At 49.3% G+C, this 27,387-nt stretch overlaps 1 protein-coding gene across 2 annotated transcripts in view; it reads left to right on the top strand.

The window, feature by feature from the left end:
• disp (RND transporter family member dispatched) overlaps positions 1-27,387 on the top strand; it is a 481,275-nt gene that overhangs the window by 122,989 nt on the left and 330,899 nt on the right. For both annotated transcript variants that reach the window (XM_050191005.3, XM_050191004.3), the window contains exon 3: positions 23,822-23,895. The gene's annotated coding sequence lies outside the window, so the exon portion shown is untranslated. The remainder of the gene's footprint in view (positions 1-23,821; positions 23,896-27,387) is intronic.

Genomic DNA, 27,387 nt, shown 5'->3' with positions numbered 1-27,387 from the left:
GTTACATTGTAGGGCACCCGTGTTGGGCAAGGTTTAGGAACCAATTTTTCATAGACAGAGCCACATTATACCCACTGTACGAAGAATTTTGTTCTTTCACCTCAGCGTTTTGCGAAAATTGCCGCAAATGAGTTATATTTAGAAAGGTTTGAGCACAGGGCACACAACTCTAACTCTTCCGCAAATAAACAAATATCAAGCTTTGTGAACTGTATTCGTCGTATCGTCCAAAGGGCAAGTATATTGGGCCGCTTACGCCAAATTGTTACACTGGTTACATAGTTTGGAAAAGTTGTAGTGAGAAATTTTTCCTATAATTGAAGGTGCCGTAATAAGCGTATTTCATTTTTGGCCGCGGCCGTCGTTCGAATAGTGGTTTAGAAATTTACTTGTGGAGGTTCTTTTGTCTTCTTTTTTTTGGTGGTTTCTTCACAGAATCTCACTTCTTTTCATTAACAATTTTACAATTTCTCCGTTTTCGCAATTTTTGTAGAAGTATGCAGATTTAAACCTCTTTTTAGAGTGCGACGAGTGCCATCGAAATAGGTTAAGCAGCGGAATAGGAAGCAAAACGACTTTTCCGTTCTCTGCTATATATATAAAACGTCCCAAGTAAAAGCTTCCTCTTAAGCCAATGGTCCGAAGAATGGTTTTTAAACCGAGGTTGTTCTAGCATATTACTTCTTAGAAACTGCACAAAGAAAAGAAAGCGACAGGATGAACCAAACACGAGCACACATTAGCAACAGACATGTACTGGAAGACATAAGTATGTGCGCTAACAAATTGCGTTTCACTGGTCTTGTCCCGTTTTATTATTCCGCTTGTCGCGCTTTCGTTTACAGGAGCGTTCTCTTGTATGGCCCATCGGATAGGAAATGTGCTGTCGAGTAAAATCGTGGCCAGTAAGGGATCCTTCTTGGGACGAGCAGCCTGTACTGCATTAAGTCGTTATAACTGCGCGGACGTGGGGTACGGTATATATACACAGCTCGGAGCTCGTCGGTGAGCGATGGTGATTGCGGGACGCTCGGGTTTCCTGTGGGAAATAGCGGTGGTCTGGGCAGGACATCAAAGCAGTTAGGTGAACATGGCGCTGCGTGCCTGCGGCGTTGCCATGAACGTCCGTTCCGCCCTTCCGTGTAAAGCTATAAATGGTTAATACGTGACGCTCAGGGATGCGTTGTGGAGGAGAGTGGTTTAGCCGTGCAGGTTTGTTATACCTGTCAGGTATACACGGCGGCTGTCTTTTTCTTTCGTTCTCTTTCTGTCCTGTTTTTTTTCGCTTCGAACTGCAGTGTGTTCTACAAGCTGACTTTCCCGGCTATAATGCCCCTCCGCTAGTGGACTACTGCAGAGTAATATTTTTATCGCGTAAATAAAAAAAAGATGACTCAACCTTGACATCAATATTATAGACACAGAGCAGCGTCGCTGTAAAATTTCTTTCGTTTAAGAACCAGTGGATGCGTACCGGGAAGCTCACAAAGATGGACGTTTTTGTTACCGAAACTGAAAAAAAAAAAAAAAAATTGGCAGTGGCGCAGTGGCTTAGCTCGGCTATGCCAGGATATACGTAGCGAAAGCTAATACATGGTTAGGCGTGGTTCATCTTGATTGCAAGTCCAGGTTAGTCTGGTTGTCTCTGTGGCGGCGTTTAGCCAGTCGTTCGGCGCGCTTTCTGTTTCCTGGGCGATTCGTTTCCTCTTCATCTCGTTCCGATGTCGATTACAGGCCTCCTCCTGCTTATCAGAATTGTCCCCGTCCATACTGCCGCCTCAACTGTGGTCGCGGCGCACGCGAGCTTTCCTTTTCAATCCTCCGACATGTTATCAGGCATGCGACGCAGCTGGCGAAGCGAGCGGAGGCGAGCGCAATGACGAGGAACGCGGTGTGACGTCATACCAAACGGCGGAGGCGGAAAGGCGCGGCGCTGCGCAGCGGCGGAACACCTGTGGCTCGGTGCTACAAGTGGCGCATGCGCAGTAGTGACTAGGGAGCGATAGAGAGAGAGAGAAATATCCCTGGCGAGGCGCGCGTTGTGATGTCATGTGCCTCCTCGGAGCACCGCCACGGCTCGTTGCGTCGTCCTCAATTTAAGTAGAAACCTTTTCATAAGCCTCCAGGTTTCTGCCCCGTAGGTGAGTACTGGTAAGACACACCTGTTATACACTTTTCTCTTGAGGGATAATGGCAACTTGCTGTTCGTGATCTGAGAATGCCTGCCAAACGCACCCCAGCCCATTCCTATTCTTCTGATTATTTCAGTGGCAATGATTCCGCCGATAACGCTGCTCGCACAGCACATCAGGAAGAGTAGAGCGTTCCAATTCCGCTTTCGAGGACAGACGCCGCTAGGCAGCTTCGATACCTGGCACGCAGTCTCACACTGACCGAGTGGAACTCGCCAAACTTACGACTCACACGACTGCATCGACTAACCCCTCCCTGCAACTCCGGCCTCCACTCGGACTTCCTCGACGTGAAGCTACGCTTCTCTGTCGCCTTTGGTTAGGAGTTGCCTTCACAAAGGCATACTCTACATTAATTGGACAGACTGACAGTGGAGCATGCGAGGTCTGTGGCACGGAAGAAAACATCGACCACCTGCTGTGCCACTGTCCACGATACACCCGTGAGAGACAAGAACTTGCCAAAGCTTTTCATAAACTGGACAATCGGCCGCTTTCTGTGCAGGTGCTGCTGGAACACCGCCCCCATCGCCCGTCGGCCCATAAAGCGGTGAAGGCACTTTTGTGCTTCTTAAGGACGACGGGCTTGTGCGACCAACTGTGACTATTAATGCAATTTCTGTAAGGCCACACACGTCAGCGAACTCACTGCAATTTCCTTCTTTCCTTCCCTCCTCTCTCTCCCTGTTATCTTTGTTTTCCCCCTTTCCCTTTCCCCCGGTGTAGGGTAGCCAACCGGACATGATTCTGGTTAACCTCCCTGCCTTCTTCTTATCTCTTTTCCTCCTTTTCAGTCTCATGATCCGAATCCGCGGTCACTACCAGCCCTAAGTAGATGTATGCGCTTACCACTTCCAGTGCCTCGCTACCTATCGTAAACTGCTGTTCTCTTCTGAGACTGTTAAACATTACTTTAGTTTCATCCAGATTAATTTTTAGACCCACCCTTCTGCTTTGCCTCTCCAGGTCAGTGAGCATGCATTACAATTGGTCCCCTGAGTTACTAAGCAAGGCAATATTGTCAGCGAATCGCAAGTTACTAAGGTATTCTCCATTAACTCTTAACGCAAATTCTTCCCAATCCAGGTCTCTGAGTACCTCCTGTAAACACGCTGTGAATGGCATTGGACAGATCGTGTCTTCTTGCCTGATGCCCTTCTTTATTGGGATTTTGTTGCTTTCTATATGGAGGACTACGGTGGCTGTGCAGCCGCTATAGATATCTTTCAGTATTTTTACATACGGCTCGTCTACACCCTGATTCCGTAATGCCTCCATGACTGCTGAGGTTTTGACTGAATCAAACGCTTTCTCGTGATCAATGAAAGCTATACATAAGGGTTGGTTATATTCCGCACATTTGTCTATCACCTTATGTATGTACCTAGATTCCGCGCATGTGCCTCCTACTGCGCGCGCTGTCTTGCAGGCAAGACGAAGTGAATGCACACGTGCGGGCCAGAAGCGGCGGCTCCCGTTTCACCGTCGAGAGCGCGCATGATAGGGACGCGATAGAGGAATACGCGAAGAAGCACTACTGTGGAATTGCGTCTAGGCGCACCTACAGCTGTGGAGGACAGTAAGAAATAGCGTTCTCGTCGAGAGAGCCCTTCACTTCGTGGAATGCGAGCCGCCGCGTGTCTCAAACAAAGCCCACATGCCGGTTCCGCATTTTCAGACAGGCAAGTGAAACCGTTGGTTGGTATAACCCAAAGAATGCCCGGATTCGCGGCGATGCGGTGCATTCGGTTTTGTTCAGCAAATCGTGTTCTCCATTTGTTTGCCGTTAAAGAAAGAAAGAAAGAAAGAAAGAAACAAACAACATCTGGAGCTGCGTATCGTCGTTCAAGCACCGCGGCATCTCGAATATCCCCGGAAAGGTTTCTCCTGGAAAGCAGCGGGTTAGAAGCGGGGAAGGGGGGTGGGGAAGGATGCGTGAGAGAGAGGCTTCTCAAATTGTACAAGGAGATGTCCCCAATTCCCGGGATCCCCGTTCCCCCTCCTCCTCTCTCTACTAACTCTTTCTCGTTCTTCCCTACTTTTTGGGGTATAAAGAAAGGTATGCGGCGGTATAGCGGAGGCATTGCGCAGCAGGGAAAATCGTACAGTGCCGAGATTCGCAAACGCCTGTTTCTTCTGTTATCTTTTTTTTTTTCTCGTCCCCCTCTGTCCGCTTCTGCGCAGCCACTCGTCACAATGTCGACCCAACCCTGCCCAGACATCCGCGATTCTGTGTGTGGGCCGTGCGCTAAGTTTTCTTCTGTGCTTGTCATCCGTGTCTCCCGCTGGCACGTGTGTGCTTATAGAATGTAGGCATGCCGCGCGGTTCTCGAACCGAAGGGAATCGACGTCGAACGAGATTCGTGGTTTTGAAGAGTTGTTATTCGAGTCGCGTGCTGCGTTGCATATGTGAGCCTTGCATTTGCCGAAAGAATCTGGGCTACGTGGCTTCTAGCCTATCGCTCCGCGCGGCGACGTCTGTCTTTTCTTGTCAAGCTTACTTTTTAAAAAAATTATTTCGAGCTTTACATTTTGCACCGAGTAATGCCAGTCCGGGCGGGCTCTTCCCGAATTTCGCCGAAGCCCTCAGATGAATTGCAACGCGTCTTTGCCCGCGCTGTGACAGGCAAATAGGTAAACTTTCTCGAAAAGAAACCCGCTTGAGAAATTGCGCCTCGGTTTGTGTGGCGGACAGTAATTATTGTAGATTTAGGGAATACCGTATAATAAATGGACTGTGGCGTGCCTGCTGATTAATGTGAGCGAGGATCCAGCCAGTCCGGTTTTTAGAGCGGTAACGCGGGACGTTGATGGAAATTCGCGAACGCGCGCTTGATTGATGCGCCGAGGACTGACAGGACGAATAAAGTGAACGCTTCGGCGAGTTCGGCGGGAGTGATGCGTTCGCGTATAGTTTTGTGCACAAGCTTAACTCGAAAGACCGTCACCGGACAGACAGAAGCGCCTAGCTGTTTCTGTACTGCAGAGCACTTACGTCCCAACCACGCATGCAGAAGCGCGCATGCAGACACGGGCCTGCCTATCGCACGAACCATGAGTCGCCAGATTTGCGTGTTCAACGCGGGCGGCTGAAGCGGTTGCTTTTAGACCCGCACGAAACTAGTGAACAAAGTGGAGGAACTGTTGTTCTCGGGGCTCTCTATTGCAGGTTAACTTATGACACTGTGGACTTGACGCGGTGACGTATAGTGGCCTTGGCGTTGCGCTGCTGTTAGCCCGAAGTCGTGGGTTCAAATCCCGGCACCGGCGGCCGCATTTCGATGGGAGGGCGAAATGCAAGCACGTCAGTGTTCCGTGCAGTGGGAGCGCGCTGAAGAACCGCAGGTGGTGGAAATTAATGCGGAGTCTCTCCCACTGAGCCGTGCCTCGTTACGATGTAGTGGTTTCGGCACGTTGGGATTATCCCAAAATTAAAATTTTAATCAATGCCACTATGAGCGCAGTTCCTGTTTATTGAAGCGTCTCACTTTCTTTCTTGCCGTGCGTAGCGCCCAATGGCCGGCCCCAAAAATAACGGCGGCGTGCGGGGCAGTGACGGCGGGCTATACAGGACCGGTATGAATGACATCGATCTTTCAAAAACACGGCCTGAGTGCGCTATCAAGGACACTATCGAAATCCACCACATTATAAAAATATACAAATTACGGCGTTTTACGTGCCAAAATCGCGATGAGGTACGCCGTATTGGGTGACTTCGTATCACCGTTCCTAACTAGAATGTTTTTTCTTTGTTTCTTAAAAAGAATAACGCTAGTCGAGAGCCCGAAATACCCTTAAACACGCGATGCGAAGACCGAAAATTCGCTAAAAACCGGCTAAATGCTGACAACAATCAGGATTACGTTTAAATTATGTTTTATTGCGTCTACATAGAACACTGTCGAAATAAAAAAAGTATAGACTCGAAAGAAAAGTCTCTTTTCGTTTTTAATGGAAGAAAGATACAAATTACTAATAAGAAAAGCAAGTGCTTTTTTATGCGACTCTGAAGTGTGAAAACGTACTCGAAAAAAAAGAAAAGAAGATGCCTCCGTGAACTACAATCATTGGCAGGAAAACGCGTTCGCCAAACTCATCAAGCTCATTATCATTATCATCATCAAAACGCGTCAAACTGGCGAGTAGCGATGAAAATTACAGAAAGATGCCCTCGGTTTCATCTTGGTATGGTCGCGCGTCTGCAGAACTAGTGCATTTGTTCGCTGGCGTTGATGGGTCTTAGAGCAGTGTCGGTTCCATCGCTCATCCCTCCATCGCGCCGATCCTGCGAATGAGCAACGTTGCTCGGGCAGCGTGTCATTGAAGCAGCATTTGTCGTTTCTTCGATGACCAGTCCGCGCGGTAAGGATGCCGTTTGTCGTCTCAATTGACGTTCGGTTTCTTAACGTAGATTTTATCACGTTCGGCTGGCTGAAAACACGTTCTATTCTCTCTTACTTGCAAAAAGGCCATCGATAAGCTACATGGTTGTGACTAGAGCTGTGCACGGGCCCCATTTCTGAGCCCGCGCCCGGCCCGGGCCCTACACTACCACAGGCGGCCCGGTCCGGCCCGACGCTAAAGAAGCCTGAGTTCGCTCGGCCCGTCCTGGCTCGGCCTTAGGCCGGGTTAAGGCCCGGCCAGGGCCCGACCCGACCTGCAATAAGGCGACGTCGACACAAAAAGAAACAATATCAGTAAAATCAGTTTATTTAAATGAACTTCTAATGTGGAACTCTTGCATTCCATATGACAAAATCGTGAATGTATACAGATGCAGCGCGCGCGCACGATTGTTATTCTAAGCTATTGTGCAAAAACAACAAGTTGTCCATTGATGAAGGGTTAAGGCAAGTGCGGCGCTCCTGCATTATGAATCCGGCAGCGCTGAAGTTTCGTTCACTGCTTGAACTGGTGGCCGGAATGGCTGATAGCCTCTTAGCAAGAAGAGCAAGTTTTTGGTACGTGGCTTCCTTGCTTTTCCAAAACTGCACTAGTTCAGATTCCGAGCACGGTGTCGATTCCGCGCCCAAGTAATCGGTCAGCTCGTCTCCTTCAGCAGTCTGGTCGCTGGCTGCGTTTGCCTTTTGTTAGCGTTTGTACTCTTCTCCCGTCCCTGTAGATTTCATTTTTGATGAATAAATACATTGCACTTCGTGCTGTACCTACATGCGAGACGACAAGCATACTTTCGCATAAGGTGCGCGGTCGAGATCGGGGAGCCCGACCGGTCCGTGCGAGACATAGAAAGCCTGGCCCGGGCCCGGCCCAAGCCCGAGTAAGAGAATCTCCAAATGGCCCGAGCCCGGCCCGCGCTTTCGGGCCGGCCCGAGCCCATGCACAGGTCTAGTTGTGACGCGTCAGGCAGGAATTGAATTTCTAACAATATCTTTTCTTACCACAAAAAAAAAAAGAAAAAAAAAGAAAGAATGAAGCCAGTATTGGGTAAGAAATGCTAAAACACACGCCAACCCAACGATAACAATTTTTTCCCGTTAGGCAGCGCGGAAAACGCTAAATTTAGCGGGACACCCCCGAAATTGACAACACTGCTCCGGAGTAATCTTGAACACCCGGGGATCTGTTAACGTGCCCTATAAGTATTCACAAAGTATTTACAATAAATAAACAAATAAATTACTGAATAAATAAATAAATAAATAACAAAATAAACCTAAGTATGCGAGCGTTCTTTTTTCTTTTTTTTTTCTTTTTTAAAGCATTTAGCCCTCATCGAAAAGCGCCCGCTGCGGCCAGAATCGCACCCGCTACCTCGAGCTCAGGAGCGCAGCGCCGGTGCCTGCACGCCATATTGTCAAATTCGCCGGCTGCTCATCTCTGATTGGCCCACCGGGCGGCTAAGCCCTCCCGTGGCGGCATTTGTCACGTGTACATCAGGTCGGAAACAGCCCGCTTCAGTCACACGCTGTACTGAAAGCCTTCGTTGCCACCAGCGAGCGTTCTGAGGTGTGTAGTACGTTGCGTCCAAAACAACTCGCTCGGTAGAACGAAAACCTCGGTGCACCCTCCATCGGTAGAATAAGGCGCGACCACAGAAGTTTCCTACGGTTAAGCATGTGCCGAGGTTCGCGCGGCGTTACTTTAGTCCTTATGCTAATTCCTTAAACTTGCATGCGTTTAAATTGGCTTCTTCCTCGAAGAGCTATATGGAGCACACTTTGAATACAGGTTTTGGCGAGACGTGTTCTCTCCATAGCAGTGGTTCGATGAGACTCTACTAAAGGAGTGTCGAAAGCGCTGTTCTTTTCTATCATTACGTAAGAACATTTATCACGATGCATACGCACTCCCGCTGGGCACTGCAGTTCTACATCGAACCTAAACAGCACACCGGTGGTCCGCTAAGGCTGGAAGAAATGCGGGCGTGGATCTGCATGTTTTCAGTCTGTCCGTTTCAATCTCAATTTGCAGTCTTCTTTTTTTCGTTTAGTTTCCTATTGTGTCACAACGAGCATTAACGGATAACGTGCATTACCATCTAAATAATATTTATGGACATGTATGATGAGCCTAATGAACGTGGACATAATCATGGACGGACGAGGCGCGCACAGCGCATCTACAACTGGCTTATCGAATATAAAAAGAAAAGAATAAGAAGAAAAGAAACCGTGTTTACTTAACGAATGTATACTTAACCAATAAAACGTATATAAGTGCGCTACGGATGTTGTCAGGATTGGGGGCTCAATCCCATCGCTCGAGATCCGTTGCCAAGATTGGAGTCCGGCATGAATTCGAAGGTAGCTGGCCCATGCCGTCGTCCAACTTAAACACGCTGAGGACGTTGATGAAGGGAAGAACTGCTTCTCATCGAGAACGAGGAAAATGGGTTTATTTACAGAATTTAAATCAGTCTAACATGACTGCTTAAGAAAAAATGTGACAGTCCAACCTGACTGCACGAGAGAAGTGTGTCCAGCCTCCGCCCAACAGCCGTTTTTAAACACTCGGTCCTCCGGCGATACAAGGCAGCGAATGTTCGTTTCGTCATCGCAAAACTAGCCGCCTCCCGCGACAAGGTGACGCGAGCGTTCGTTTACTCATTGTAAATTCGCCGCCGCCCCGAAGAACAGTTTATGCACACAAAGGCACACACATTCCAAGGTCTGGAGCCGACGACAGAGGGGCGCCGTTCCGCAGTATCGTTTACGCCCACACACACGCAAATACACAGGTGCGAAGGTCTGGAGCCGACGACAGAGGGGCGCCGTTCCGCAGTATCGTTTACGCCCACACACACGCAAACACACAGGTGCGAAGGTCTGGAGCCGTCGTCGGAGGGGCGCCGTTCCGGGAAGCTCGGAGACATTCTGGGTAGCTCGTTGTCCCGCTGCGGCTTGCTCACGCGTAGCAAAATCAGGTTCGCGCTGGGGACCTCGGGCACAATAGTTCGTCCGTCGAACCCGTTTTGTCACAACGGCGATGGGGCTGGTGGATGGAGGCGGTTTTCAGCACAAAGCCCGCTTCTTCGAACGCAGCCTAGCTGCAGCGACGGAGAGTGGGGGATGCGCGCCTTGTCCCCCAGTCGTAATTGGGTGGCAATTTTTCCTTGCAGCTCGCCATTCTTAACAATGTTCCGTATATGCGTATCGTACAGTCTCGTCACGCATAACCAACTCGCCCCGACTAGTTGCGGTAATTAAGCAGTACTTGTTACGAAGGCTTCTAGCCTAAAGAGGCTTCGTCTGGGCAGCCGCCGCCATGTTTTACGCTAATTCACGAGCGACTGAAGCTGCGAAGAACGAGTTTTGACGCAGTTGTTGATCCTCCAAATTTAGAGACCCGAATGCTTTTCGTAGATACAGTCCCTTATGGGAGTACCGTTTCTTTCCTTTATTTATAAACAGTGTTCTGCGAAATGCAAGGAAATGGTCATTTCGCAGGCTCCTTCATTGATGACTTAACTGTCGTGGCAGACTTACCCCCCCCCCCTTTTTTTAATCCTTGGACACGCCGTTAGGGCGGTCTGGTTCTCCAAGTTCGTCGGCAAACCGAGGTCTCTCTCCGCTTTCTGACTTGCAGCTGGAAGTGTCTTCTGTAGGAGTCCACCTAGGGGACTGTCAGTATCGGCCGCTGCTGATTGGCTGGGGCCTCTCGTCTCCTCCTCGCTCGTACAACTGCTTTTTTTACCGTTGGTTTGAAGGCTATCGTCTCAAAAGCCGGTGCCGCTCTCAGAATTCCTTCAAAGTGAATATTGCTTGCAAGCCCACCGGCTGCAATTCGTCAATTGCAACATGTGCCGTAAAGTAATTATTTAAAACCCTAATTAGTGAAACTTTGTTTAAATAGCCAATTATTACGACGTACCAAGCACGACCATTCGTCCTGTGTACCCCTCCTTTTTTGTGTATGCGTCTCTTTCGCTGGTTTTTATCTTAACTCGTTGACCACGTACCAGCTCGGCCTGGGCTTACCCTTGCTGTATTCTGTAGGCGTCAGCTACAGTTAAGTCTTTCTTTCTTCCCTTTGGTTGTTTGTTTGTCCGTTTGCTTCTTTCTTTCTTTCTTTTTTTATTTATTTCCTTCCTTCCTTCTTTCTTTCTTTCTTTCTTTCTTCCTTGTAGTAGGTTAGTTTACTAACACAGCTAGCTCCAAGTACAGGAATTTTGGTTCCAGCCCTGTTTGGGGAAGTGGGTAAGGGAAATCGGGATGAGTGTATGTGCCTCACCGGTACTGGTACACCGTTATAGCGAACGGCTTGGCCTCGACCGGGCGTGTCCTCCAAATGCGTGGGCACATCGCGCATCGTTAGCGCGCCACGAGCTTCTTTCTTTCTTTCTTTCTCCGACCCGCACTGCGCTCGGAAATGCGCACTCTATCTTCTTTGTCCGGAAATCCGATGAAAAACGAGGGAACGCTAGCGAATGTGACAACGCCGCCTCGCGTAGTGACCTCTTTACGTGCTTTTCATCGGTCACCCAATGAGCTTAAACACGTATCAGCGAAGAAGCGGCGGGCGCCCTGCCAATCCACGTGAGAAGATAAATTCCTTTCCTTTCGAAACACCTTTCGCGCTCTCTCGATCCCTCGTCTTGTCAAAGTGGAGCGCTCGGCGAGGTTCCCGCTCTTTTGTTGGCCTTTGCAAACAAAAGACGGGAGAAGACGACAAAAATACAGACGGCAGTTCGCACTGTCCGTCTTTTGTGATCTGCCAGCAATACGGTGCAGCGTGCTAACTCCCACCTTGGACAAAGGGCACCGAATTCACGAAAGATTGAAATTACGCCATACCCAACGTGAATCAACGTTACGTGAACCCTTCGTGAAACGTTTCACTTGCACGCTATGCGTGAAAGAGTAACATAATGCGCGCAATTTTATGTTATGTTCAAGCGTGCGCAATGAGAGAGAGAGAGAGAGAGCGAGAGAGAGGGGGGGTAGGAAGGAAAGGCAGGGAGGTTAACCAGACTGATGGCGTTTTTCACTTGTCGATCTGGAGCGGCCGCCGAAATCCTCGAGCGAGCGCTCGGGTTTCACAAATCCGAATCGGCCAGCGGAGCACAAGAAAGCTTCGCGGGAGACCACACAGGAAGTCTGCGTACACGTCGCACAAACCGGTCCCGGAAACCATACCCGACTACCGCTCTGTACGTTTCCACAGCAACCAAACTCGCCGTCCCCCGTGCGTAATTTGACCGCGGCAGTCGCAGAGTCCGTCATTTCCATGTCGCGCCCGCAACCATTGTGCATGGACATTGTGCATAGAAGGCTTCGTACAGCACCTGCGTCACTTCGTAATCGCTGTCGTCCGAGCTCTGCAGCAGCACCGAACGCAGCCATATTGTGAAGCAACAAAATGTTGTGCGTACCAACCAGGTACCGATTTCGCTTGTAGACGGAAGTGGCGCGAGCTATTTCCGCCCGAATCCGCACCTCGGCGGCGGAGCAAGTGAGAGCGATCCGGCGCGGAGCGAGTTGATCCGAAACGACCAGTGGAACGCGCGAACCCGCTCCAGATCGACCAGTGAAATTCGGATTCGTTGCCGCGGAGCAAGAAATCCTGCTCCGAATCGACCAGTGAGAAACGCCATGAGCTCAGTTTGCTAACGTACACGCGAGGAGCGTGAGGAGGGAGTGAAAGAGAGAGAGAGAGAGAGAGAGAGAGAGAGAGAGAGAGACGACGTGAGTCTGTATCACACTTTCGCAAGCACTAAGCTATAGGTGCAGCATGTCCACAGTCGGGCACTCACGTCTGTTGCCATCAGGTACTGAAGAAGCGCTCGCAAGGAACTCTTGGTATTACGAAGGACCCTGGTATTGCTGTCAAATCGCTGAAATCAATTTGCCTTCGTGGTTGCGCTGGGAATCTTCGGTACTACGTTTTGAGGCTTAACGATTACGTGCCGACCTGGCAAGACGCGGACACTCCCACCGCCACGCGACTCGAGCGACCTCGGGCGATCGCAGATTTCTCTGCCTCCGAGATCGGCCCGGCGTTGACTGCACCATCCCCGGGAACGGCCCACTTTGCTATTTCGCAGCCTCCGGGATCGGCCCACTTCACTCGGCGAGAAACCGACCGAGCGGCCGAGCCAAATCCCGTGGGGAAAAAAGCAGAGAAAACTTCGTGCTAATAAAAACGGACCATGCGCAATTGAAAGCGTATATTTGGGTACCGTTTGTTGTTCGCACTGCGTAATTACGCAGGCAGCAAAGCCTGTCACCGGTACATTTGCAGAAGTAGGTACAGACGGCTATGCATAAGCTGATTCATTTTGGGCGCCGTCCTGCGTGTGACGCATATCTTTCCAGACGGCAGTAGCCGCGGTCAGCAAAGTCATTGACGTCTGGCAAAGCTTCGCTTCAAAAGCGCACGTTTCTCCAGATGTACATGTTGTTGGGCTGGTCGGTTCATACTGTTGAGTAGACCATAAATAGGATCGCTTTGGCGCAAACAAGAAAGGACGGAAGGGAACAAGGCGAGTGCCAAAGCGATCGTATTTATGGTCTACTCGGCGCGTTTCTCGCTTCATGCAAAGTGCTTGGCTTCGGCATAGCGGACTCCTTGTACGCTGTCCTACCGATTCGTGCGGTGAAGTAAGCGTTGATGAGTTGGGTCAGCCGAATCAGAAGAGAAACTTAGAGCGAAGCCTTCCCCATTGTCTGTTCCTCAACGCCATCCGCGGTGCCTGGACTGAACGCAAGGAAGGAGGAGAAAAAAAGAAGAGAGGAAAAGACCGGCAGGTTTGACATAGTTAGTACCGCCTGATTATACTATGCTTGCGGAAGGGGCTAAGTGGAATAAAAGGTGATGGAAGGAATAAAAAAAAAAGTAAGAGAAAACGGGCACAATACCGCGATGCAACGCGCTACAACTCTCAAATTTGGTCGCACAATTCACAAGTCCTTGAGAACTTAGGCAGAGCTCATAAGGCCTCGAGTGCCGAAACCCGTCAATGCCGAGTGTCCTAGAACTTTTTCTTTCGTCAAGGCGCGATCGTCAAGTCTTTCTTTTTTCTGTCTTTTTTTTCGAGCTAGGTCGTGAGCACTTTCCTTGCCACGCTGTAACGGGGGCATTCACAGTGGAGGTGCTTTTAGATCGTCTCCTCGCAGCCGCAGTTGCCGTAGGCAAGGGCTGTCCGCCATTGCAACGCGGAAGGAACGGGCGCTCGTAAACGGCACGCCGAGCAACAGGAGAGCGGAAGCAGGACTGGATGCAAGCGCCACGGAAGGATTAGTATACCATGTTTAGCATATTATGATTAGACGGGCAGCACATCCGGCTACATTCAATGTTCGTTTGTGCGCGGAACGCTTGGGGGCAGTGCAATCACGACGCGCAAGCGAGCATGTCACGTGTTTTTGTTTTTGTATTTTACGGGCATCCGCAGTAGGCTGAAAAACACTAATGCTTAATAGATAGAAAGACAAACTGTTTATTCGGACGTTTTGCGAACCGCTCTGCAACTTTCTAATTGGTATTTGTTCCCCAGCTTCGTTTCTTCAGAACTTGGTTTATTAATCTTGACTGATTATCTAATTAAGCAAAATACAAAGAAGTATAGCGTGACACACTACATACAAAAGTGAGCAACATGCCTTTGGTCGCGTCGTCTTAGAGTGCATCAGCATATTTGCTTTTAAAACTCTGGCTAAAGTCAGCTGAAACACCCTCTATATATGCCGGAGCCACGAGACCCCAGAATAAACGTTGGCTCCGGAGACAACACCCCTTGTTCGACCACTGTTGACAGATCACAGCCAGTCAATCTGTCAGACGAAAAGAAACAGAAAAGGCAGTCAGCAGCATTCTGATAGCCAGAGCCAGCCAAAAGTCACTCGGCAATGGTTAGTCTGTCAGCCGGAGCCTTTTTTTCAAGGTCGATCGATCAGACTCACCCCACGTGTCCACATCACTGCGCCGTTTTATCGAAGCTAAAGCGCTCATTCTCTCGCTGGCATAGCGTGTCTACAGCAAAAACGTCGACCTTTTCTCTCCTGGCGTATAGAATTTCCTTGCAGTGCCAACGCCGTGTTATCCGATCTCCCGACGAATGAATATATGTATGCGCCCGCATCGATTTCCGACACCTTCGACCGGCAACCTTCCCCCCTCAGGCGGCTGGTCCTCGATCATTCTGTTTACCGTTCGCAGATCTGGCTTTGTCGCCTTTCGATTTTCCAGAGCCTCCATGCCGCTTGCCCTTGACCTTGCCTTTTCTTTTTTTTTCCCGTTACTTTCTGCTCAGGCTGGACTCCTTTGTCTTTCGTGGCCGTCTGATGCTTGCATTGAAAGGGAGCTTTGGGAAAACGGCCCCTGTACTCGAGATAACGCCTGTATGCTCGACACTTTAACCTTGACTCAGCGATGATGACCATGATGATGACGACGATGATGATAACGATAAATTGACACACCCTTTCAGTCACCCATAAGATGTGTGAGCTACTTATGTGTCCGCCGTATCGTTGTAAGCGAGCACTTTGTCTTCCTTTGCTTTATCTCGTAAAGTTATCTATGCACGCGACGATGCCGTCGCCATCTCGTGTTTTTTTTTCCCCGCCGGTAACGCTTACACCGGTTTATGCGCTTCTCTCCGTCGCGAATGTTGGATACTGTATTCTCTTTTCTTGAGGCAGCCAGTTTTAAAAAGGGAACGTACTGCCTTATCTGTCCGCCCGTCCGTTTGAGCCGGGTCAAGTCAAGCCGAGCAAGCGCCAGCTTCGAGTTGCAGCTCGTTTGTGAATTCGGGAATTGGCCGTTGCTGAAAAAAAAAGAACGCCCTTTGTTTGCCCGTCTTCGTACAGCTTGTCGAAGCTTTTACATTGGCGCCGTAGCGTTCGTCCGATGTGCATACGAACGACCTTGCAAAGATGTACGCACCGTAGAAGTATTCGATCGCGTGCATGCTAATCTGCGTCTCATTGAACGAGTAGAAAGGGGTTTAACCGAGGTGCCCGATTTTTATTAGTCATATCATAAGAAGCCAACAAACAAAGACACCAAGGACAGCATAGTGTAAATTATTTGCACTTACTAATTGAATTGAATAAACGATAAATTAATGGCAATGAAAGTGGATTAGAGCATCACACGCGTAATGCGAAGACGTGGGATCGTTCCCTACCTGCGGCAAGTCGTTCTTTCATTTCCATTAATTTATCGTTTCTTTAATTCACTTAGTAATTACTAAGTGAATAAACCCATATTCCTCGTTCTCGATGAGAAGCAGTCCTTCCCTTCAACAACGTCCTCAGCGTGGATACGTTGGACGACGGCATGGGCCAGCTGTCGTCTAATTCATGCCCGACTCCAATCTTGGCAACTGGTTACGAACGGTGGGATTGACTTCCCAATCCTCACACCGTACGGTTGCAGCCAGACAGAAGTCAAAGCGTCAATCATGCGTAGTATGGGACATATTGAATATATAATTCCCCTCGGTGGAAGATCAAAAATAAAGGGAAATATGTAAGGCTTGTGGTGTTTTCTTTATAAAGGTTTGCGAGGTTCTCTTTTATGTACGGACGAAGCGAATAGTTCTCCGTTTGTATAATTAAACAACATTGGACCGAGACACGGTGAGGCAGAAGGTGCATGAATTTTCCTTTTCTAGGCAATCTAAGCTGCGCTGTAGTCCCCCGAGAATACTTTAGGCATTCCAATTGGCGCTGTAAAAGAAAAGCTTGATGGTTTCAGTTCGAAGTTGTAGTGAACTGATGGGTCTCGCGGATAATGGTGCCTCGCCACAGCGACAGTCGGGTGCTACCGTTGAGTGAGGGGTGTGCCATACTGTCGATAAAAGCTACGGAGGGCCACCGTGAAACATTTCATCGCTTGCAGTTGATTGGCTCTCGATCTTAACCACGAAACTTTTCTCTCAAGTGATTGCTACTATGGTATTTGTGAATTAACCATGTAAATAGTCTACATGAGGCGCCGTCGTGTTAGCAGCCATGAGCAATTCGCTTTTTGGAGGCCTGTTTCAGAGAGCAAACTTTTTCATAAGAAATAGTCAAGTATGACCATTTAATGATGCGTAAAACAGAAAGATAGGTGCGCATTAATGCGCGCCTAACTCTTCTTTTACGCATTATTAAATGGTCATACTTGATTAGAACGACTCACCAGAGTAATAAGAATCATGATGACAGCTTCGCTGGGCAGTGTCTTTCTAACACGGATAACATGTTGACGCCAATTACGAAGATTTTTCTTACATGTAAAATACAATGTCTCTCATAGCTAAATACTAAGGGAGTGTTAAGTGTTTAGCGAATTATCATGCACAACTTCGCGTGTTGATTTTGCACACATTCTTTTTACGCAAAATTTATGGACGGAGACGGCGCATATGTGCATTGTAAAACCATAGACCCCTTCAACGCTACATAGCTTGCGATATCCAAGCCGTAAATTTTCTCGACTCACGCGCTTTTGGAGAAGAAACTGGGGTTCAGGCATGGCGGCAGGAAGCAGCCGACATACCCTTCAATAAGTGCGGTTCGAGCCACCTGTACCCCAAGCATACACGAAGGGAACGAGCGCGCGCAGCAGCCGAGCGAGCCGCAGTGAGCGGCGTCCTGGCCGTGACGTCACACGCGAGAGGGCGCCACTCCAAATTCTCGCCGCTAATAGCGTAAACAAAACGCGTCGCTCAGTGGCGTCTCCTGCAACCGTGACGGTTTCGTTCTTCGTTTTGTTTTGCATTCTTCGATTTTCCGGGTTAACTTGGCCGGATGCCGTTACTTCTTAGAAATTGGCTGCGTCAGCTTTTCTCACGTCTGGAAGGCGTTATGAATTATTCCGACGACGGGCAGCTTTCGTGGAAATATCTGTTGGGATCGACCGTCTGCCTCCCGTGGTTAAAATGTAATTAGTCTGTTTTCACAGTTGCATTCCCTAATACTGTCGCGAGTTACCTGAAAATGCACGCCGCTGTGGTAAAACCATTCCTGTAGAAACCGTTCAACTGCAGTGCGTAGTCTTGTAGAAGGGAGGCCCCAGTCAGGCATTGTCGCCTTTTGCCCTTCTCCTAAGTGTGCAGGCTGCCACGCTTAGTTATATTTCTGTTTAAATGTCTTCCTTGTCTTTAAGGAATCTCGAACGTATGTCTTGAAGCACCCTGTATAAGGCAACGTTGTGTTTCATCCTTTCGCCCTCAGCGTAGGAGATCAAACCAGACGCGCGTCTGGTTGACCTCCCTCCTTTTCCTTCCTTCTTCCCTTCCCTCCATAATCCTCCTCCGCCTAAGGGACCACGGAAAGATGGCGCTGCTATAGCTGATACTGGCTGACGTCAGCTGCTCCGTCATGCTCGCCGGCCGTGCGTTTTCGCTAATGGAGTTTCTCGAATCGACCTGAGATGAAAGCCTGAGCCGGCAACAAAGACGGACATTTCCTCCTGCGCTTTGAAGTTATTTCAGAGTGTTGCTCCAGCCTTTCAGAATTCAATATGGGGTCCCGTATGAACAAATGACGAAGCGATTTCTTGGAAATACGAATGCGCATCGCGCAGTAACAAACCGATCCCAGCGTATGGTGCCGAGTGTGCTCGGCGGGGAATGAATTTCGTATTGTATACATCGCAGAAAAGAGGCAGGCAAGAAAAATCAAAAGTAAGTGCGGCCCTTACGTCCTGCATAAAGGAAGGATTAAGCACGACATCCAGAGTTAAGGGAAACGTTTGGTTAGCATTCGAGCAGTCATAGCCTCTGAATGTGGCATGGAAATGTGCAGACGAAGCTCTCAGTAATTGAACGTCTGCATTATTCTTCGCACAAAAACGCATTTCCCCATTGAAGAAGAAGAGGAAACGCCGAAATCGCGCTTTCTTGTATGCTAATTTTGATATTTGCTCAAAGAGTGGGCGACCTCGTACACTCGCGAGCGATAGTTTCGAAGCCGTGGCCGACAGCACAAACGAATTAAAATTTGTTCTAGCGCAGCTTCGCCGGCACGAAATTGCTTCGCTACATTATATCGGTTGAACGCGCGCACGTAACGCTGTATTGCACACTTGATAGCAGTTTAGGGCATGCCCAGGCTGCGAAGGAAAGAAAGAATCCTTTTTCGTGGCGTGATTGCTTTCGAAAATTGCCCTCACGAGCGGTAGTACATCCGAACTTATTTCAACTCGTCTGGCGCTCCGTTCTTGCTAGGTTGTGTAGAGAAAGCGGGAGCAAGGCCTGGAGTAGGGTCTTGGAGAGCGGGGCCTGTCTAAGTATGGTTACGCAGTGCTAATTTTAAATTTTTGGCACATTGCGCGCCCCACTCCGTGCCCACGCTCTGAAGGCACTTTCAGCTCTTCTGCGAGGCACTGGTTAGAACGAGATAACCTAGCATTGTGTTTCACGTCTTGCGTGTGTCAGTTCGCTTATCACCACATTCACTTGGAGTAACGTGCTGTCCAGTCTCCGTTTAAAGAACCACCCCTCGCTAAAGCTGTTTGAAACAGACAGCCCGTCACAGCATGGAATAAGTATAGAGAGGGTAGAGAAAAAAAAGCGTCAAGAGAACTGTTAGGTCCTGTCAGGTGCCGTGACCCTTCCCCCTCCCCCTCTCCGCCCCGTGAACTGCTTTTGAGCAGATGCCGCACTTCGCTGTTTTGTTTTTGCCAGCGCAGCATATGGCGGCATCTGTGCGTCAGCATTTGTTTCTCGATCACTGTATACGGACGCCGTGCGAAGCGGGATGTGCGGCCCGTTGCCCGGAGTTTGCGAAAGCTATGCATCGTAGGCTTCGTTCCCGGTGTGACTGGCTGACTCTGCATTATAAAGACATGTAGCTCATTCGCGATAGACGAGTATGGAAAAGAGCGAGGCATGCAAAAAAATCTCGTGGCTAAGTCAACGGTCTTGCCCTTTCCTCAAAAACGAATAAAGTACGTAGCGCTCTTGCACATTGCCGGGGAATCGAACAGCTGTATAAAGGCGTCGTTTTCTCGGTTATCATTTTGGACTAACTTTTTTTCTCGTTCTATTGAGATGAAAATTAGAGGGTTCTTTGTCGCCGTATGCTAGCAACGGATATACCCCTATTTCACGTGATTCAAATTACATATTTAGAATAAAAATTGAAGAAAGAATAAAATATATAAGGGTGTTGCACTGGATATTGCCTAAATAATACAGAACAAAATGTACCTATGTATGCGCGCAGGTCTTTCACGAAAATTTGCAAGTCCGCCCATGTCGGAGGTAAACAAGTAAACAACTTACGCCTACCCAGGGTACAATATGCAATCGATAGTCATAAGGTGGAGGCTTGGGCGAATTGGTGATTCAATATCAACATGTTTGCACAGCGCAGAAGACGAGGACTGAAGGAAGAACACAACACAGGTTCTGTCCTGTGTGGGCTACGCAGCGCCTGTGTTGTGTTCTTCCTTCAGTCCTCGTCTTTTGCGCTGTGCAAACATTTCGATAGTCATAGTTCACAGCAGTACATTAAAGCAATTGTTGAACATCGCTCGCTGTCCTGCGATGCACTGCTTTTGGTGATCATTGGCTGAACATCTTGGGAACTGGAAAACGATGATTTCGATCAAGTAATTAGAGTTCGAGTTGCGGTGTAACGCGCGGTTCGCTGTCGCTTGAGTGCCAAGTGATCTCGATTATGAACGTCCTGCCTTGCGTCAGGGCCACAAAGCGGGGAGGGGCAACTTCGCGCATCCTCCGCGTTCGTCCTGTCTCTTAAACGTGAGAACATGGGTTCCGAAACTTTATTGCCTTGAGGAAACCCACGTTGCCCTCCCAAATTTTTTGACCACCTATGGTTTCTTAAGGTGCACCCAGTGCGTGGTACACGAACATTCTTGCACTTAGACTTCCTCCGTTTAAGTGCGGCCGCAACGATCCGGGGTCGAACCCGAGGCCTCGTGCTGAGCAGCGCAATGCTATAGCGACTGAGACACCGTGGCGAGTAAGATCACTGCCTCGCTTTGCGAAATGGCGTCGTTATTACTGGACGAAATCAATACACATCATTTCTTCCTTTTTTTTCATTACGCACGGGTATATCAGAGTCCGCACGTCACTGTGACGCCATGAAATGTCAAGAAGTACATTCTCCTGATGATGCGGTTCTTGGTGCAATAAAGGTTCTGGAAACGTGTTACGTTCCAGTGGCGTTGGCCTTACTGCATTATCTCACAGTGCGGAAGCAGATTCACTGGAATGGGAGCGCATTTCACTTCAGGCCGGAGTGCTTATTTTATGGCGCTAGCAATTATACGCACGCTCCAGTCGCATTTCCGCAGTCGGCGTCGCCGTGATGTTCCGTATAAAGCCCAAGAGCGACAACACCGCGGTCCCGCGCCGTATGCTGTGGGCGTGAGTGAAAGCGTGCAAAGGTGAGCCGAGAAAGGTGGTGACTCTATCTCGTGCGCGCAAGGGAGGAAGGTGGGGAGGAAGCGCACGCCGTCTTCCATCGTGTGCTAGGCAGCAGGGGAGGCGTTATACACCTGCAACGGCTACGTATGGTGCGGCCACCGATCTGCGGTCGACACAGTCTCTAGGTGCGTCGAAGGCTGATGGCTTCGTGTGCGTCGCGTTCTCGATGCTTAGTTCGCGTTGATGCGAGAGGCAGCACAAAGGGCAATTCGCTCGCTGCTTCTGCCGCTCGTCCTCGCGCGAATATTTTGACAGCGAGTGTGCGCGCTCATCGAGTGAGATATGTTCGTGTTTGCCTGTGCGCGCGTGAGGCCATGCCTGCTAATGTAGTTAGTAAGCGAATGTCCCCTCGGAAATGACTCTCTTTCGCGACTCCCTTTCTTGTCAGGGCGGCATGCTAAGGCTCGAACGAGACATTGCCGAACCGAGCGCGACGCACGTGACACACAAGCTTTGCTCGTCCTCGACCTCAAGGGAGCCTTTAATAATGTGTCCCATTTGGCCGTTCTACGCAAACTTAGCAGCACAAAGTGCGGAGGGCGAATCTGCCTCTATGTACGCACCTCCCTCACGAAGCGTACTGCGACGCTCCAATTAGGCAGCGAACAATCTGGTGAAATAAGTTTAGGAATCACTAGCAACGCCCCGACGGGCAGTACTGTTCCACCCTCCTCTGCAATTTGGCTATGCGACCTTTAGCTTTCACTCTCGAGAAGATTGCTGACCTCCGATTGACACTGTACGCGGACGACATTACGCTGTGCATGACCGGACGCTCTGACGGACACATGCTAGACACCCTCCAACCAGCAGTTGATCAGGTCGAACAAGTAGGTCACGACTTGAATCTCAGGTGCTCCCCCACCAAATCGCAGCTTCTCCTTCTGCCCCCTTTCGCCCCACGATATGCTTCAGGACGTCGCCCCCAAATATCCAACTCACGGTTGAAGGGCACCCTATACCCTGCGTGGACAGGATAAGGGTGCTAGGACTACACCTCCAACGCAACCGAGCAAATCAGCATACCCTGCAAGCACTCCAAACAACTGTAGACAATACGCTCCGTCTGATAGGGAGGATCTCCGATAAACAAGGAGGGCTTCGAGAGAAGGGGCTAATTCAAATCATCAAGGCTTTTCTCTTAAGCAAAATCACCTTCATACTACCATATTTCTCATTCTCTAGGAAGGAAGAGGATACTGTAAATTGAATGATCCGCAAGGTAGCCAAAGTCGCTGTTGGTGTTCCAGTTAGAGCATCCACACAAAGGATGATGGCCACAGCCACAATCAATATCTTTCATGAATTAACCGAAGCACATCTATCATCGGAATGCCACAGACTCACTACCACTGAAGCTGGGCGTGAGGACGTGAAAGAAACTTCATTATGCTCCCCCAATCAACGAGAGCATTCGACATCAACTTCCTCCGAACATACACGGCCAATACCACATCCAGCCCCTGCCCAGAAACATGCACACCGAATTTCACGTCGAACGCCGTAGACTTCGAGCCAAGGCGCAACAACGCAGCTATGGTCAGGCTGAAGGAGTCTACTATGTGGACGCCGCAGCCTACGCCACTGGACATCGTTGTGCCCTAGCGGTCGGAGACAACCAGGGCAACACTGTTTGTTCAGCGTCAGTCAAGACCACCTCGGCGGGCGACACGGAAGAAGGCGCCATTGCACTCGCATCGGGGCTTCCTGATTGCGATGTCATCATTAGTGGCTCTAAGACTTCAGTAGCGGCGTCATTAGCAACCTCGCGCACTCTCTACTTATCGCTCACCCACCAGAAAACGACATCGCTCTCGTCTTGGACTCCAGCACATCAGGGACTCCAAGGCAACTAAATGGTTCATGGCGCTGCTCGAGGGTTCACGGACCGAGTGGCCGCAAATGTGGGCCTAACTCTAGAACCCAATGACTCCCGACAAACACGCCAATAAAGACGCACTCATCACATTCCATAAAATTCGTAGGCATTACAAACACCGTCGCCTAATGTATCCACCTCTCTCTGTGCCTATAGCACGCGCCAGAGAGAAATGTTGTGGCGGCAACTACAAAATTGCACTTTGCACTTATTCTTTCCCGTGACATACCCGACACCCAAGTGTCGCTTCAGCCCTGTCCAGATGGCAGAGCTCTCCCATATCATGTTGCTATGCCCCCTCCCCACACTCTCAAACCATTAATTAGTAGCGAGGAGCTCTGGGAGATTGCCCTGCGCAGCTCCCATCCCATCCTACAGGAGCGAGTCCTGAGGTGGGCTGAGGAGGTGGCGGAGGCCTACCACAAGTGGTACACGGACGTCTAGCCGCATAATGTTCCTCCCCCCCCCCTCCCGGCCCCTCATCTTTCCGAAGAAGGAAATAGAATTTATTCATTCATTCTTACTTCCTATAGCTGTCTAATAATTTGATATCGCAATGGGCCCCTCGCCTTTCGGGCAGAACTGCGCAATTTTTTTTAACACAAGTGCTACGCACATTGGTCATAGCAAAAAGATATGGTTCGCGTATTGCTTTATTTGAATTCTGCATTCTACATTGCATTCTAAAGAAATCAACATGAGAAGTAGCTAGCAAGCTTCGATGAGCTTTACTGGGCCAGAACGGCCCAAACACGAGAAAGTACTGTGAAATCCGTGACCTCACGTTGATGTACAGCGGCGCCAAGGTTTAATGCAAGTTATCGCCGCTGTTTTGTGCATCTAGAACCCCGCAAAAGCTAATACTTGGTATATCGCTTGACTTCTTTGCAGGACTAAACACTGTTGCTTCCGCCTTCCCGAATACCGGTCGGCATCGCAAGGGTTTGGGGCTTCCACTACTAAAGGTACGTTTTCCTCGAACTAGGCATGGAGCGATCGAGAAGTAAACAGAAAAAGAAAGAAAAGAAAAAAGATAGACTATAAAAGAGTGCGGCAAATCCAACGCACTGGTTTCAACGTTGAATCTACGTCAAGCGAAGATGTGTTGAAATGATGTGCCAAGAAACGCATGACGCGTGCACTTCGATTTTATTTTCTAGTATGCGCTGAGGAATTGTTCACACTGCTATGAGTGTTATGGTGCGAAAGAAAAAAAAATACGATAACTGAAAAACGCACATATCGACAGGACGGCCGCCATTTTGTGCGTTTCTTTCTCTTGTTGCCCCGCAATACTGACACCAGCATACGTTTGGCCGGCTAGCTCAAACAAAATCTCTGCTATACAAAGCTTCGCGTTCTCATTGCATCGCAGGCGTTCTGCTAGTTTGGTTTCGCGCTAACGCGCTAGTAACTTCTCGTGTTAAGCACCGCGCTTTGCAAAAGCACAGAGATACAGCACGGTTCCGCGATACAAGCACCAAGTGTCACGCAATCCCACAGCGGGGATTTTCGCACGCTTGGCTTTTGCCCACGCGTACGTCCGCGGATCCCTGCAGGATCGTCTGCAGTCTGTTCGGCGAGTTACCGAGAGGGAGAGAGGGGTAAACATAAGTTTTGCACCAGGTCGCGGAGTTTGGCTTATTGTGGTGGATGTCTTCCTTACCAGGAGTCTTAAACTTCGTGTGTTGTACGAGTAGGCTCAGCCGCATTCGTCGTGAGCGTACAATCGGGAGTGATCCGTTCGCTGTAGAGGAGTGGGGTCGGATCACGAGGGCGGAAAGCATGTCTTCTGCGTTGAATGTGGGAACGAGCCCACAACTCACGCTCTAGCAGCATTGGGATAGCCCTCGTAGCGATAGCAACGGGGCTTTCCTAAAGAAATAGAGAGAATGACAATACAAAAAGGCAGGGAGGTTAACCAAGGTTGACTTAAAGTGAAAAAAATAATAATAACGAGGACACAAGAAGGAAGATCAGACAGGACAAGTGGCAGTTTCCTCGTTTTTTCTTGCGCATTATGTCAAGTGTGAATTCTTAAAAACTTGTCCCAAATTTCAGTTCTTGTAGGTTAACGAAGGTCTCGCCCTGTTGACCACCATAACACGTAACCCGCTGTGGTTGCTTTAGTGGCGCTGTCGTGTTGGGCTGCTAAGCACAAGGTCGCAAGATCGAATCCCGGCCACGGCGGCCGCATTTCAAGTGGGGTGCGATGCGAAAACACCCGTGTACTTAAATTTAGGTGCACGTTAAAGAACTCCAGGTGGTCCAAACTTCTGGAGTCCCCCACTACGGCGTGCCTCATAATCAGATCGTTGTTCTGGCACGTAAAACCCCATAATTTAATTTTTGATACCATAACACGTATACGAAAGGGGAAAGGGAGGTCTTGTTTATGCTGGGCCGTGGGAAGAAAGGATGCTTGTGCTCTATACGGGAAAGTGTGGTGTCTGTTCTGGTAAGCATTTGCATTTGGGGAAGGGAGCGGGGTTGCCTCTTCCCGAAATTTCAGTAGCCGGGTGAGTCGGTCTCTTGCTGCTGGACTTTCGGCTAGTCCTCGACCTAAGACCGCCCGCTGGCCAAGAGCATAACTTGAAGCACCGCGGAGCAGACGAGGACAGGAACGGAAAAACAAACACAACAGGACAAGCGCGCGATCGGCGCTCGCCCTGTTGCTCAAGGTGGACCAAACCACCCAAGTCGAGTTGCTGCTACTGGCCAAGAGTTTCGGGGATCCCGGATTGGCTTCACCTCGAGAGAGAGAGGGAGAGCTTGTGAGCACTGTTGCTTAATTCCTTCAATTTATTTGTGACCAAGTAGCCTTTCGACTGAACTATGTACCTGGCGGCCACGCTAAAACCGCAGAGAGGTAGGCACAAAATAAATGAAATCTGCTCGTTAAATCTCTGGCAGCGCTGACCGTCGGCGTACGTGCATGTTCCCGTTGTCCTCATTACTTGCTGCACTGACTTCAGAAGAATATGACACTCATGTAAGCCGAGCATATGTTTTTTTCTCCTCTTTTTGCAACATGCGACCTGAATGGTATTCGTGTCGAAAATGGGGACCTTGATTTTCGGCGTGCGCAAGAGTTTAAAAAAAAGAAATTCGGCAAAGACTCAAGACTGCTTGCCTGTGGGAATGCGAAAGCATTACACCGTTTGTAGTCCTCGGAATGCCACGAACGCGCTCGTGTTATACGCATGACGTGGCGCCACCTCCTCCTCTCCATTTGCTGCGCCGTCACGTGCCCAGTGACGCACGTATTAAGCCACACCTTTAGTCAGCCATGTTTGGCACCGTCTGTTGGTCACGCCGATGGATTTTCTCGTAATGTGGCTTCTAGTGCTTTCGCATTAACATTGAAAACGAATTGCCTCTTTTATCGCAGTGTATTGAATAGAGCGCTGTGTGAAGGAAATGCAAATTGGCTATTCAATAGTTGGCGAAGCCAGCAAAGAGTGGGTGCACATTCAAGTCAAAAGTTTGTCGAAGATCGGAGCAAGAGGCAGACGCGTGTTCCCTTTGAATGAGGAAGTCGATTGCGCTTCAATGACGTCATTAGATGCGAGCGATTCCAATATGCGGGAGCAGACGGCGGGTTTCACGACTCCCGGCCTTTGTTTTCTTTCGTGTCGGCGTTCCCGTCGACATCGAGCTCGCTTACACGAGTCGTGCTTTGATACGGTTTCCTTATGTATTTGTTGCTGTTCACTGGGGCTTTTTTTTTTCCTTTTCACGTGTGCCTACGGATACAGGTTGGTTTCAAAGGCGGGCAATCAGCCGTGAAATCATAGTCGCGAGTGTCTTTAATAACGTTTCGTTCTCTGGTGGTTCTCGAACAAGTGGTGCATCGAAATAACGGGAGTTTGTCGCTGCACTGTACCCGACAGTTCGCTTCTGTAGTCTGCCGCTCGCGGTGGCGCTGAATCCTTTTCAGCTCAACGGGTTTCGTCATCTCGAAGGGACTATAGCATACTGCGTGTACATGCAAAACACCCCCGAATTTTCCGTAAAGCATACGAAATTAGGCTCGTTTTACGAATTGCGAATGCTGCGTCAACTTTCAAAAAAAAAATTTTTTTGGCAAAGTAGTTGCGCTCGTCGGAATCCCAACTTTCCGTCGGAAGTTTCCTTCCGCTCTGTTTCTTTTTTATCCCCCTACTCTTTCTCCCCGTGCAAGGCAGCGTAGCCGAACTACCTCTGGTTAACCTCCCTGCCTTTCTATGTGTCCGCTCTCTCTATCTCTCTGCTGATGGTGAAAGGACGTTAGAATAATGTTTGCTTCGAGCAAATCTATACAGACGAGTTCCCGAAGGATTCGAGATCAGCAACACCAAAGTCGCTGCAAAAGTCACTTTGACCTTGTAAACAATGTCACTTGCTTGTCACTATTGTCACGTGGTCGTGACGTTGAATAACACAGCAGCAGTACTGTGAACGACAAAACTAACTTT

The sequence above is a fragment of the Dermacentor andersoni genome, chromosome 10 (genome assembly GCF_023375885.2).
Source record: "Dermacentor andersoni chromosome 10, qqDerAnde1_hic_scaffold, whole genome shotgun sequence".
Taxonomy (NCBI): Eukaryota; Metazoa; Arthropoda; class Arachnida; order Ixodida; family Ixodidae; genus Dermacentor; species Dermacentor andersoni.
Note: the sequence above shows the minus strand (reverse complement) of the source record. Positions and strands in the feature narration are given on the sequence as shown.